Source organism: Psammomys obesus, unplaced genomic scaffold, assembly GCF_907164565.1.
Source record: "Psammomys obesus unplaced genomic scaffold, mPsaObe1.curated_primary_1811, whole genome shotgun sequence".
NCBI lineage: Eukaryota > Metazoa > Chordata > Mammalia > Rodentia > Muridae > Psammomys > Psammomys obesus.
Window position 1 is genome coordinate 3,262,566 of NW_026596134.1, and position 10,603 is coordinate 3,273,168.

Sequence of the window (10,603 nt, forward strand, 5' to 3'; positions counted from 1 at the left end):
TACTCAGCCATAGATAATCATTTATAAGAGGAGGATATCTATTTAATTAGCTCTTACATAAATAACGGTACAAGCTTAGCAATGATTCAGATATTCACATAGCTATGCTTTATACTGTAACTTTAATCATTTGCTAAAGAGCAGATATGTATAATCCCTATTTGACCTAAAAAGCATGTCCTGTTCATCTGTTCTTTTATAATTGGGCCACAGTTAATCTTATTTATCTTTATTTGTAGATGTATTGATTCTTGTACTTACCCAATTACAAGAACAGCAGGAAATGCAAACACATGAGGACCAAAGTCAACTCCACCTCTGTTGGTAACAACTGGATTTTATCAAGGACCTCAGAGTCACTCTTTGTAACTCATATGCCACAGGTGGTCATCATCAATCCAAAATTGGCCTTATATTTTCCATTTATTTCTACATTGTGAATATGTGTGTCCTTCAACAACCACCCTCCTTTTTATATATAAAAATAATCTAATATACTAATTCCATGCATGTTCAATGTTACAGTTGACCTAGCGCGAATACATTTTACACTTAGTAACACAGAGACTAACCTTCCACAAACTATCAGAACCATGACACAAACTCTGAGCAGATCCCACATTGTCTGAGGCAATTGATGGGCTCGAAGCCACTGAAGATGAATAGATCCCCTTAGGAGAGTTTATTTAAGGAACACAGAGAAAAGCAGAGGGCAAAACAATGACACCACTGCTTTCAACCTTAATGTCATTTTTCTTCTTCGTTGACTATTGGTGTTTCAGACACACAGTCATGTATGAATTAAATGCCACTGGTGGGCATCATCAAGCCAATATTTGGTCTCCTTTTCTCTAATTATTTCTACTTTGCCTATTAACTATTTAATTATAAACTGTAGGCTAGTAAAATCCGCCCCTGCAAAAACATTAAATCTAGCAGTCTAATTATGCCTAATCTACACATGGACTCTCTCTAATGTGTCCAGCACAGTAATAATACACACTAGTTAGCATACTTGCCTTACAAATGGACATGTTCATGTGGTCCCCTATCAAACATTGGTGTTCAGACGGTCATCACTAACTGTACTACACATTGTTTAAGTACTAAAACCAAGACAAGGAGATTCCTGTAACTCACCCTGGTCTTGCTTTGTTCTTCAGCAGGGTGCAAATGAAGCTCGTGACTCTTGGAAAATCCTCTAATTATATGGTCTGTCCTGAGTACAGAGAAGAGAAGTGGGGGAGGAGTAACATAGGGGAAAGGAGAGGAGAGGAGAGAGGGGGAGAGGGAAGGGGAGGGGAGGAGAAGAGTGGAGAAGAAGAAAAATGGAGGAGAGGAGAGGGGAGAAGAGGTGAGGGAAGGAGAGGAGAGGGTAAGAGAGATGAAGAAGAGGGGATGGGATGGGACAGGAGAAGAGAAAAAGGGGGAAAGGGAGGGGAGGAGAGGAGAGGAAGAGGGGAGGGGAAGATTGAGGTAGACAGGAAGAGGGGAGAGGAGGAAAGAACGGGAGAGGGAAGAAAAGGAGAGAGAAGGAGAGGAGGGGGAGGGGAGAAGAGAAGAGGAGATGGAAGGGGAGGGAAAAGAGGGAAAGGGAGAGGACGGGGGAGGGGAAGGGAGGGGAGAAAAAGGAAAGAGGAGGAGAGGGAAGGAGAGGGGAAGACAGGTGAGGAAGAGGGAGCAGGAGGAGAGGAAAAGGGGAGGAAAAAGGGAGGGGAGGAGAAGATAGGGGAGGGGAGGAGAGGGAAGGGGAAGAAAGAGGAGAAAAAGAGGGAAGGGGAAGAAGAGGGGAGGGAGGAGAGGGGAAGAGGGGAGGGAAGGAGAGGGAAGGGCAGGAAGAGAGGAAGGGTGGAGGGAAGGGGAGGGGAGGAAGAGGGGAGGGGAGGGGAGGAGGAAGCAGCATAGGGGAGCACACTGGAACTGCCCTCTGTCCCAGGCCCTATAAAGAGAAGCAAGCCAGTGCTGCTGGCATTGGACAAACATGTCGGTATATTTGAGAGCATCTGCTCTGAAGAGAGTGCACAAAGAAAATTTTGTTTAAAAAAAACCCCACATTTCTTGCTATATCTTCCATGATTATCTGTCATCTGAGCCATTCATGCAAACCATCACAATTTAAAAATATTTATACTAATGTCTTGTAAAATGAGTATCTTCAAACTTGCAGCTAACCAAGAAAATAGACATTATCTGGTATTGACACTATTTCCTCCACACACAAAAAACAGTTATATGCTACTTGATTTTCTTTTCATTCCACACTTTCAATGTACTATGGGGATTTTTTTTTTTTTTTTGCTTTGACTCATGTTTCTATCTGAATAATGTTTCAACTACTTGTCTTCATTGTTTTCTGTATTTATTGGGCATTCAAGAAATTAAAATAGCATTTAAGTAGATGAACACAGAAAGCAGATCTGCCGCAGAGTGGACCTGAGAGACAGGCACGTGTACATTACTCGGGATGCATACTACATGGGTCATCATCGCTCCAGCCTGGCTCAAATCACTTCCGTTACTTCCATGCTTGCTTTTATTGAATCATTAATAATGCATAAAAATGGAAACGCTACCATTTCCCCTAAACACTGAAACAGTCTAGAAGTCACTCCTTTATTAATAAGCAGTTCACCTCAACCTGTCTCCTTCGGTGAGAAGCCTAGGATTCTCAAATATGCCAACTCAATGTCTTATCTTATGTTAAGTCTGCATGTGGCCATTGATTAGGCTTGGCGTAATGCAACCATAGTGAAGACTTGTTCTGACGGAATATATTCATTTGTGTTTATGAACATGCATGCCAAGGACATGTGTATGAAGGGAAGAGCTTGAAATTTAGGAATTTGTTCTCTCTCTCAACCATGGGAGTACTGGGGAAGAGCAGTGGGTCAAAAGAGGTGGCAGCAAGTGCCTTCAAGCACCGGGACATCTCACTATCCCCATGTTAGATACTTTAAAATAATGAAGTAACTACCCTTCCACAGACCCCAGAAAAACAGGGACACTAACTGGTATTCACCTTCGGCCAAGCTCCATGCAGAAAGACAAATGTGCCGCTGGGGAGCAGGAAAAGACGTGGAAATCGCCTCGGGAGCATGCATTCTGTAGAGTACAGAGCAGAGCACAAGATAGAAATATGGCATGATCCCCCATGGACCTTTTCTTACTGTGTGTTGGACCTCAGAGTTCCAAACAGACATGGTCATCATCTCTTTCATACCTTGGAAACTCTCATCATTGGCTCAAGAAAGGCTTAGTCTCCCCTCCTTTTCATCAACACTGTTTACCACCTATGGCAGTAATTTTACCAGCAATGCATGGAAAATACAAACATTCAACAGGAGCACAGCTCTCTGATGCATTCACACGGGTGATCAGAGCAACATGTACACACGGGCTATTAACCATCCTCAGGCATCAGATATGCTCAGGACAGAAGCCCATTTCCTTTCCACCGACAATCTGACAGGAGACCTGTAGGGTCTGTTTCATGCTTAGTAACAATACAGCGCTGTTGACTAAAACATGACAAAGACACGTGGCTGTTACCCACACTCACCTTGATTCAGCCATGAAGTAAGGAGAATCCAGAAAGCAGCCCACAGAGGTCCACTGGGGAAAGCAACAGGACAAAACAGTTGGTAAAAGATTTTTGAAACCAGGTAAGAATTCTGGTTTCCAACTTTGATTTAGAGAGGAATCTAATCTTAACTAAATGAGGGCATATGTCCACAGACCCAGAACTTAAACCTTGGCTGTGAAGTGTACTGCTTGTATTGTCATAAATAGAAAAGGTAAAAGGAAGGAACTGCTCCATAAAACTGCTCTCAGGTACTCTCACCATGCATAGACACAGCTTAGAAATAATAATGAAGATATGCAAGTGTCCCTTGGACATAAATGTTTTTTTTTTTTTTGTAACTTGAACCAGGACCAGATGTGTTGGTTCATAAGAACTTTCGATTTTAATTTTTGAGGACTACTAACAGTTTGCCAAACGTGTGTTGTAAAATGATCCTGAGCTTAGGTTGACCTTTGACAACATTGTCATAGACATTCTAAGTAGGGGAAGGTAAGATGTGACTGTGACTTGAAATTCAGAAGAACCAAATGATAAATAATATTAATTAGAATATTAATGAAAAATGTAATACAGTTATAGACAATAAATTTGGTGTTTAGGATATTTGAATGTCTTCTTTTGAGAAATGTTGACATAGCAATATTGTCTATTTTATGTAAATGACCACTTTTTACACTACCGTTATTTTGTGATTTTTTATAGGTTCTGGGTGTAAACACTATGCCAGATATTATTTATCCAGAAAGAGGGCTAGTGGTATAGGATTATTTTCAATAGCAACCACAGCTATACCTTTCTTTGGGTTTAAGAAGTTAAATAAATGAGAGAGAGAAAAATGAGTACAGTACTACCCCATAATGAGTGAATGTATGAAAAAACTGTTATATTGAAAACTGAAAGAGGGAAGATGCGGACCAGAGTTTGGCAATTTCTAAGGAAGGTTGAATAAGAACATTTGATGAGGCTTTGTAAACCTTCAATGAGGAAGGCAGGAAAAAAAACTGGTGTTGTGCTAAAACTGGCGTGAATATGGTTTTAAAAGTAATAGGAATTATAAAACAAAATAAATGAAAAAATATAGGAATTAAGAAAGCATAAAGATATGTTCAACATGATTTTAACTAGGGAAAAAGTAATGTAAAATGGACATGATGAGCTTAAGATGATATACAAAAGCAAATGACACTATGTAAAAGTTGGATTCCATCTGTGGTTTTCAGTCTGAAGTTGAAACTACGACTATACTGTTAGTAATACACATGCGAATTATGAAGAAATATTACTCTGAGTTTCCCCCCCTGCCTTTCTATGTGTGAGAATAAAAGTATTAATTGCAATGGACTCTGGGTGTAAAATTGAATTAGAAAAAAAAAAATCTCCTTAAGAGGAAACTTTTGCAATGACATCAAAAGGTCAGACAATATGGAAAATACACAGCACAAAAAGAAAAAAAAAATAGAAAAAGATTGTGCTACTAGGCCCAATTTTCTAGGATTCATAAAAGAGGCCAGCAAATACCCATTCTATATGACTAGGTGTTCTGGGACCTTATGGTGAAGTAGGTGTAAAGTAGGTGCAGCAGAGCAAGGAAATTTACTATGCTGAAATACCACGTGTGGATTGAAGGCAAAATTCAATTTAAAAATTAATGCCAAATACCTGTCAGCAGCTAAAACTGTAGGATGACAAAAGACAGGAATACGATTTAAGGACATCCACGTGGTGTGTTGTCAATCCTAAAACATTGGCATCATCAGACAGGATGGCCTTCCTGAAGAGGACAAAGCAGAGAAGGGAAAAAGTCATGATGAGACTGTAGGAAAACAATCTATGCCTTCAAAACATTGAGAGCCTAGGCTCATAGGCTTCACCTAGGCACCACCTATTTCTTCCTTCTCCTCCCAGGCCAGACAGATTTCTTGCCATTTGCCAGGAAAAATGGCTAGCCCTCTGTTACTAAATGGTGTCCCTCACGGGGTCAGTATCTCAACTCCCCCATCTCTCAGCACAGCCGATGGCATATCCCAAGGTGGTGTCACCCACACAAGTACAGCTGATGGTCTGACCTATTTCAACCCAACTCTGCCTATCTGCCAGCCATGTTTCCTCAGCTACTGGAAATGGGTCGGGGTCAGCAAGAAACAAAGGTCACAGAGTGACCCTCCTGGTGCTGTGCCTGACCTCAGATTTCTGTTGACATGGCTGTCATCGAGAAACACTCAGACGCCACCAGATCTCATCATCGGTCCCGGGATGGGCACCTCTCTCTGGAGCCATCGGGATTGGCTTACTCAGTGGCCAGCGTGAGGTACTCCGGAGACCACACAGAAGGAGCCTGCTGCCCTGTGCTGGGGCCTGGCTGCCTGCTCTACCACTATCACTCGGCTAATTCTCTTCTGGAGTCTGCTGAAGCCCCAGCGTTTTGGAGGAGATGCTCCATACCTATCGGCAGGTGCCTGCAGAAGCAGTGAGCTGTACCAATCTGACCACCATGGGTTCCACTTGTGGCCATGGCACCCCAGGAGATTTCCATCACAGCAAAACTTGGCCATCACTTGGATCACTTCCCTAGAGGGGAGAAGGCACAGAAAGAAATAGAAATATTGAGACTGGCTGGCAGGGTTGACCACGGTTCCCAATTTTTAGGAGTGGCTCTTTTCAGGTGCTGCATATGGGCTTTCTCTCTCAGGGAGTGGGCATGGTAGAGTTTTTTCAGCCAAGGCTGACTCAAATTCCCAGGCAGACCACCAGAAGTGCTGCCCTCGGTTCTCGGTCACGTGACCAAAGAGGCCTCAACACCTTGCCTCGCACCCCAGGTCCACAAGGGACAGGCACATGCTACGGGCCTCCATCCACAGCTGAGCTGGTCAGGCTGTGCACATCGGGAATGACCTCAGATTTCTGGATACCTGGCGTTCATGGAGTATCACTCAAACGCCACCAGATCTCATCATTGGTCGTGGACGGTGGCCCCCTGTCTCCCTGGCCAGCTGCTCTGCCTCAGTTATTGTGGGGTGCTGAGGGGAGGGCTCTGATTCTGGAAAGTTAGACTGTTCTATGTTATGACCCCTAAGGGCCTCCCATTAGCACAGGCCATAAATAATCACTAACTATCGCTCTAACATGTACTAGCGTGTACACATGTTGGGGGCAGTGCACATACCTTTCTTCCGGCTCCATGGCGGATCCAGATGTGACCTCTCAGCCAGCAGGGATCGGGGCTGTCTCGGGGAAGGGAGGACACGGGAATCTCCAGCTGGAACACAGGCACCATCAGCTGGAAGGCGATGCTGAAGGTACAGAGCAGAGAGGGGAGAGCAGATGTTCAGGAATTTAGGCCAACAATCGGTGCCCTTTGCCTATAGGGAGCCTAGGCTAGTATGCTTCACCTAGGCCATGCCTGTTCCTTCCTTCTCCCAGGACTAACTGATTTCTGGCCATTGGCCGGGAAAGAAGGCTGGACACCGCCTACACTATGGCGTCCCACACCAGGTCAGGAACTCATCTCTCCCATCTCTCATCATAGCCCTTGGCGTATTACACTGTGCTGTTGCCCACACAGGCACAGCTGATTGCCCCACAACTTGAGCCTCACTCTGCCCATATGCCAGCCATGTTTCCTCGGCTAATGGAGATTGATTTGGGTAAGTCAGGAGTAAAGGTCACAAAATGACCCTGCTCAGCTGGGAGCCCGTTTCCATAGGCTTTCAGCTAAGAATGGGCCAACTGAGTTGGTTCTGTGCCTGACCTCAGATTTCTGTTGACATGGCTGTCATCGAGAAACACTCAGACGCCACCAGATCTCATCATCGGTCCCGGGATGGGCACCTCTCTCTGGAGCCATCGGGATTGGCTCACTCAGTGGCCAGTGTGAGGTACTCGGGAGACCACACAGTAGGAGCCTGCTGCCCTGTGCTGGGGCCTGGCCTCCTGCTCTACCGCTATCACTCGGCTAATTCTCTTCTAGAGTCTGTATAAGCCCCAGCGTTTTTGAGGAGACTCTCCATACCTATAGGCAGGTGCCCGCAGGAGCAGCGACGCAGTAGCCCTCTGGCCCCCATGGGTTCCATTTGTGGCCATGGCATCCCAGGAGATTTCCATCACAGCAAAACTTGGCCATCACTTGGATCACTTCCCTAGAGGGGAGAAGGCACAGAAAGGAATAGAAATATTGAGACTGGCTGCCAACGTTTGACCACGGTTCCTGCTTTTTAGGAGTGGCTCTTTTCAGGTGCTGCTTATGGGCTTTCTCTCTCAGGGAGTGGGCATGGTAGAGTTTTTTCAGCCAAGGCTGACTCAAATTCCCAGGAAGACCACCAGAAGTGCTGCCCTCGGTTCTCGGTCACGTGACCAAAGAGGCCTCAACACCTTGCCTCGCACCCCGTGTCCACAAGGGACAGGCACATGATATGGGCCTCCATCCACAGCTGAGCTGGTCAGGCTGTGCAATCGGGAATGACCTCAGATTTCTGGATACCTGGCGTTCATGGAGTATCACTCAAACGCCACCAGATCTCATCATCGGTCGTGGACGGTGGCCCCCTGTCTCCCTGGCCAGCTGCTCTGCCTCAGTTATTGTGGGGTGCTGAGGGGAGGGCTCTGATTCTGGAAAGTTAGACTGTTCTATGTTATGACCCCTAAGGCCTCCCATTAGCACAGGCCATAAATAATCACTAACCATCGCTCTAACATGTACTAGCGTGTACACGTGTTGGGGGCAGTGCACATACCTTTCTTCCGGCTCCATGGCGGATCCAGATGTGACCTGTCAGTCAGCAGGGATCGGGGCTGTCTCGGGGAAGGGAGGACACGGGAATCTCCAGCTGGAACACAGGCACCATCAGCTGGAAGGCGATGCTGAAGGTACAGAGCAGAGAGGGGAGAGCAGATGTTCAGGAATTTAGGCCAACAATCGGTGCCCTTTGCCTATAGGGAGCCTAGGCTAGTATGCTTCACCTAGGCCATGCCTGTTCCTTCCTTCTCCCAGGACTAACTGATTTCTTGCCACTTGCAAGAAGGCACAGAAGGGAATAGAAATATTGAGATTGGCTGGCAAGGTTTGACCACGGTTCCCAATTTTTAGGAGTGGCTCTTTTCAGGTGCTGCTTATGGGCTTTCTCTCTCAGGGAGTGGGCATGGTAGAGTTTTTTCAGCCAAGGCTGATCAAATTCCTAGGCAGACCACCGGAAGTGCTGTCCTCCTTTCTCGGTCACATGACCAAAGAGCCCTCAAGGCCTCGCCTTGCACCCCGTGTCCACAAGGGACAGGCACATGCTATGGGCCTCCATCCACAGCTGAGCTGGTCAGGCTGTGCAATCGGGAATGACCTCAGATTTCTGGATACCTGGCGTTCATGGAGTATCACTCAAACACCACCAGATCTCATCATCGGTCGTGGACGGTGGCCCCCTGTCTCCCTGGCCAGCTGCTCTGCCTCAGTTATTATTGGGGTGCTGATTGGAGGACTCTGATCCTAGATTATGAGACTGTTCTGTGCAGTGAGAAATATGGGGCTGCAATTAGAATGAGCCATAAATAGTGACTAACTATCACATTAATGTTCTCAAAGCCTAATGCGAAAACATATCAGGGACAATGCGTTAACATATACACACACTCGTGTCCTTCACATACCTATATTCTGGTTCCCAAGGAAGATCCAGATATGGACTCTCAGCCAGTGGGGCTCTTGTTGGTCACAGCGACAGAAATATAGGGTGACTTTTGAGCCGGGCACAAGTGCAACATTAATCAGCTTGGCCTTCCTGCAGGGTACAGAGTAGAGCCGGGATAGAAAATGTTGAGATTCTGTAGTCCAGTAACCTGTGCCCTCTGCATACAGGCTCATAGGTGTCACCTTGGCTGCAACTGTTACTTCCTTCCCCTCCCAGGTTAGTGATTTCTTGTCATTTGCCAGAAAATGTGGCCGGCCCTTGCCTACTCTACAGTGTCCTGCATGGGTTCAACATGTCATCTTCCCCCGCCCTCAACAGGCCACTTGGTTTGTCTCTGATATGTCCTATTCTGTAAAAATAACTAAAAAAGGACTTAAATGGAAGCAATAGGATTCTTTTTATCAGAGACAAGTCAAGCTGTAATCTTTAGGAACTGCCTGGAAGTAGAGAAGGGAGATTGGAAAATTTGTGGCATCTAAGCTGTAATGATGAAGGTTAGATATATGACAGATAAGCCGGCACATGGTGAGGAGGGAGGCTTTGAAAGAGGAAGCTCAGAATGCAGGTGCAAAGCCCAAAGCGTTAAGGAAAAGTATAGTATTATGCCTCAATAAATAATAAACTCTCTGTCTCTTTAGGAACACCTTTCAAGATGTAGTCTTGTATGCAATGGGGTTAAAACAGTCCAACTGTAATCTTAGGATCCCACCAGGACAATGATTCTTTAACTATTGTCCAGTAGTTTTTGATATCTGCTCTTACAGAAAGTTGTAGAACCTTTAGTAGGTGGAGAAGCCTTTTGAAGAAAGGCGTAACTCACGACAGCCCAGTTCCTGATGCAGTGTCTGCTTCCTGACTGGAGTCGGCATGTGGCTAGGTGCCCCATTTACTGTGCCCTAATACCCTCTTGGATATGAGGTAAAATAAGCCCCATTTTTGGTTAAATCATTTATATTACGCATTTTGTCACAACACCAAAAAATAAATTAATTAATACACTCTCTGATACAAATTCTGTCATAGCTGTTCGAAGGTGAGAGTGTGGCCTTCAGTGTGCTCATAATCTACAACAGTTAAGTTTCAAAGCATTCAGTCATGCAAAGAACAACCTTCAAGGCCATCAGAACCATGAAAAATTCAGGCACTGTTTATGCTTATTCAAAGATCAAGAGCTACAAAAGCCAGAGATAGGTCTGATGAACTGGTTGGTAGCTGTGGAATATGCAGAAAGCCTGCCCCCACCCCCCACACCCAGAGTGGCAATTCTGGGATACAGAGAAGACAGAAAGGCATAGAAAATGACTGCTCTGTCCACAGGTTCTTGATTATGAATTTACCTTTTGTT

General features: G+C 45.3%; 1 long non-coding RNA gene, 6 other non-coding genes and 1 pseudogene across 7 annotated transcripts; all 8 read right to left on the reverse strand.

Annotated features, from left to right (window-relative positions):
• Positions 1 to 343: 343 nt before the first annotated feature.
• On the reverse strand, positions 344 to 401 carry LOC129666246 (small nucleolar RNA SNORD113/SNORD114 family; annotated as a pseudogene).
• Positions 402 to 3,173: 2,772 nt separating this feature from the next.
• On the reverse strand, positions 3,174 to 3,245 carry LOC129666247 (small nucleolar RNA SNORD113/SNORD114 family). Its single transcript, XR_008718534.1, has one exon. It is a non-coding gene; the product is annotated as a small nucleolar RNA SNORD113/SNORD114 family (small nucleolar RNA).
• A 2,513-nt stretch (positions 3,246 to 5,758) lies between these two features.
• LOC129666238 (small nucleolar RNA SNORD113/SNORD114 family) lies at positions 5,759 to 5,833 on the reverse strand. The gene has a single exon (XR_008718526.1). It is a non-coding gene; the product is annotated as a small nucleolar RNA SNORD113/SNORD114 family (small nucleolar RNA).
• Positions 5,834 to 6,469: 636 nt separating this feature from the next.
• LOC129666231 (small nucleolar RNA SNORD113/SNORD114 family) lies at positions 6,470 to 6,544 on the reverse strand. Its single transcript, XR_008718520.1, has one exon. It is a non-coding gene; the product is annotated as a small nucleolar RNA SNORD113/SNORD114 family (small nucleolar RNA).
• Positions 6,545 to 6,751: 207 nt separating this feature from the next.
• On the reverse strand, positions 6,752 to 8,346 carry LOC129665854 (uncharacterized). Its single transcript, XR_008718446.1, has 3 exons — positions 8,314 to 8,346; positions 7,593 to 7,719; positions 6,752 to 6,873 (listed from the first exon to the last, which is right to left on the reverse strand). It is a non-coding gene; the product is annotated as an uncharacterized LOC129665854 (long non-coding RNA).
• LOC129666239 (small nucleolar RNA SNORD113/SNORD114 family) lies at positions 7,326 to 7,400 on the reverse strand. Its single transcript, XR_008718527.1, has one exon. It is a non-coding gene; the product is annotated as a small nucleolar RNA SNORD113/SNORD114 family (small nucleolar RNA).
• LOC129666233 (small nucleolar RNA SNORD113/SNORD114 family) lies at positions 8,038 to 8,112 on the reverse strand. The gene has a single exon (XR_008718522.1). It is a non-coding gene; the product is annotated as a small nucleolar RNA SNORD113/SNORD114 family (small nucleolar RNA).
• Positions 8,347 to 8,904: 558 nt separating the features above from the next.
• On the reverse strand, positions 8,905 to 8,979 carry LOC129666237 (small nucleolar RNA SNORD113/SNORD114 family). Its single transcript, XR_008718525.1, has one exon. It is a non-coding gene; the product is annotated as a small nucleolar RNA SNORD113/SNORD114 family (small nucleolar RNA).
• Positions 8,980 to 10,603: the final 1,624 nt, after the last annotated feature.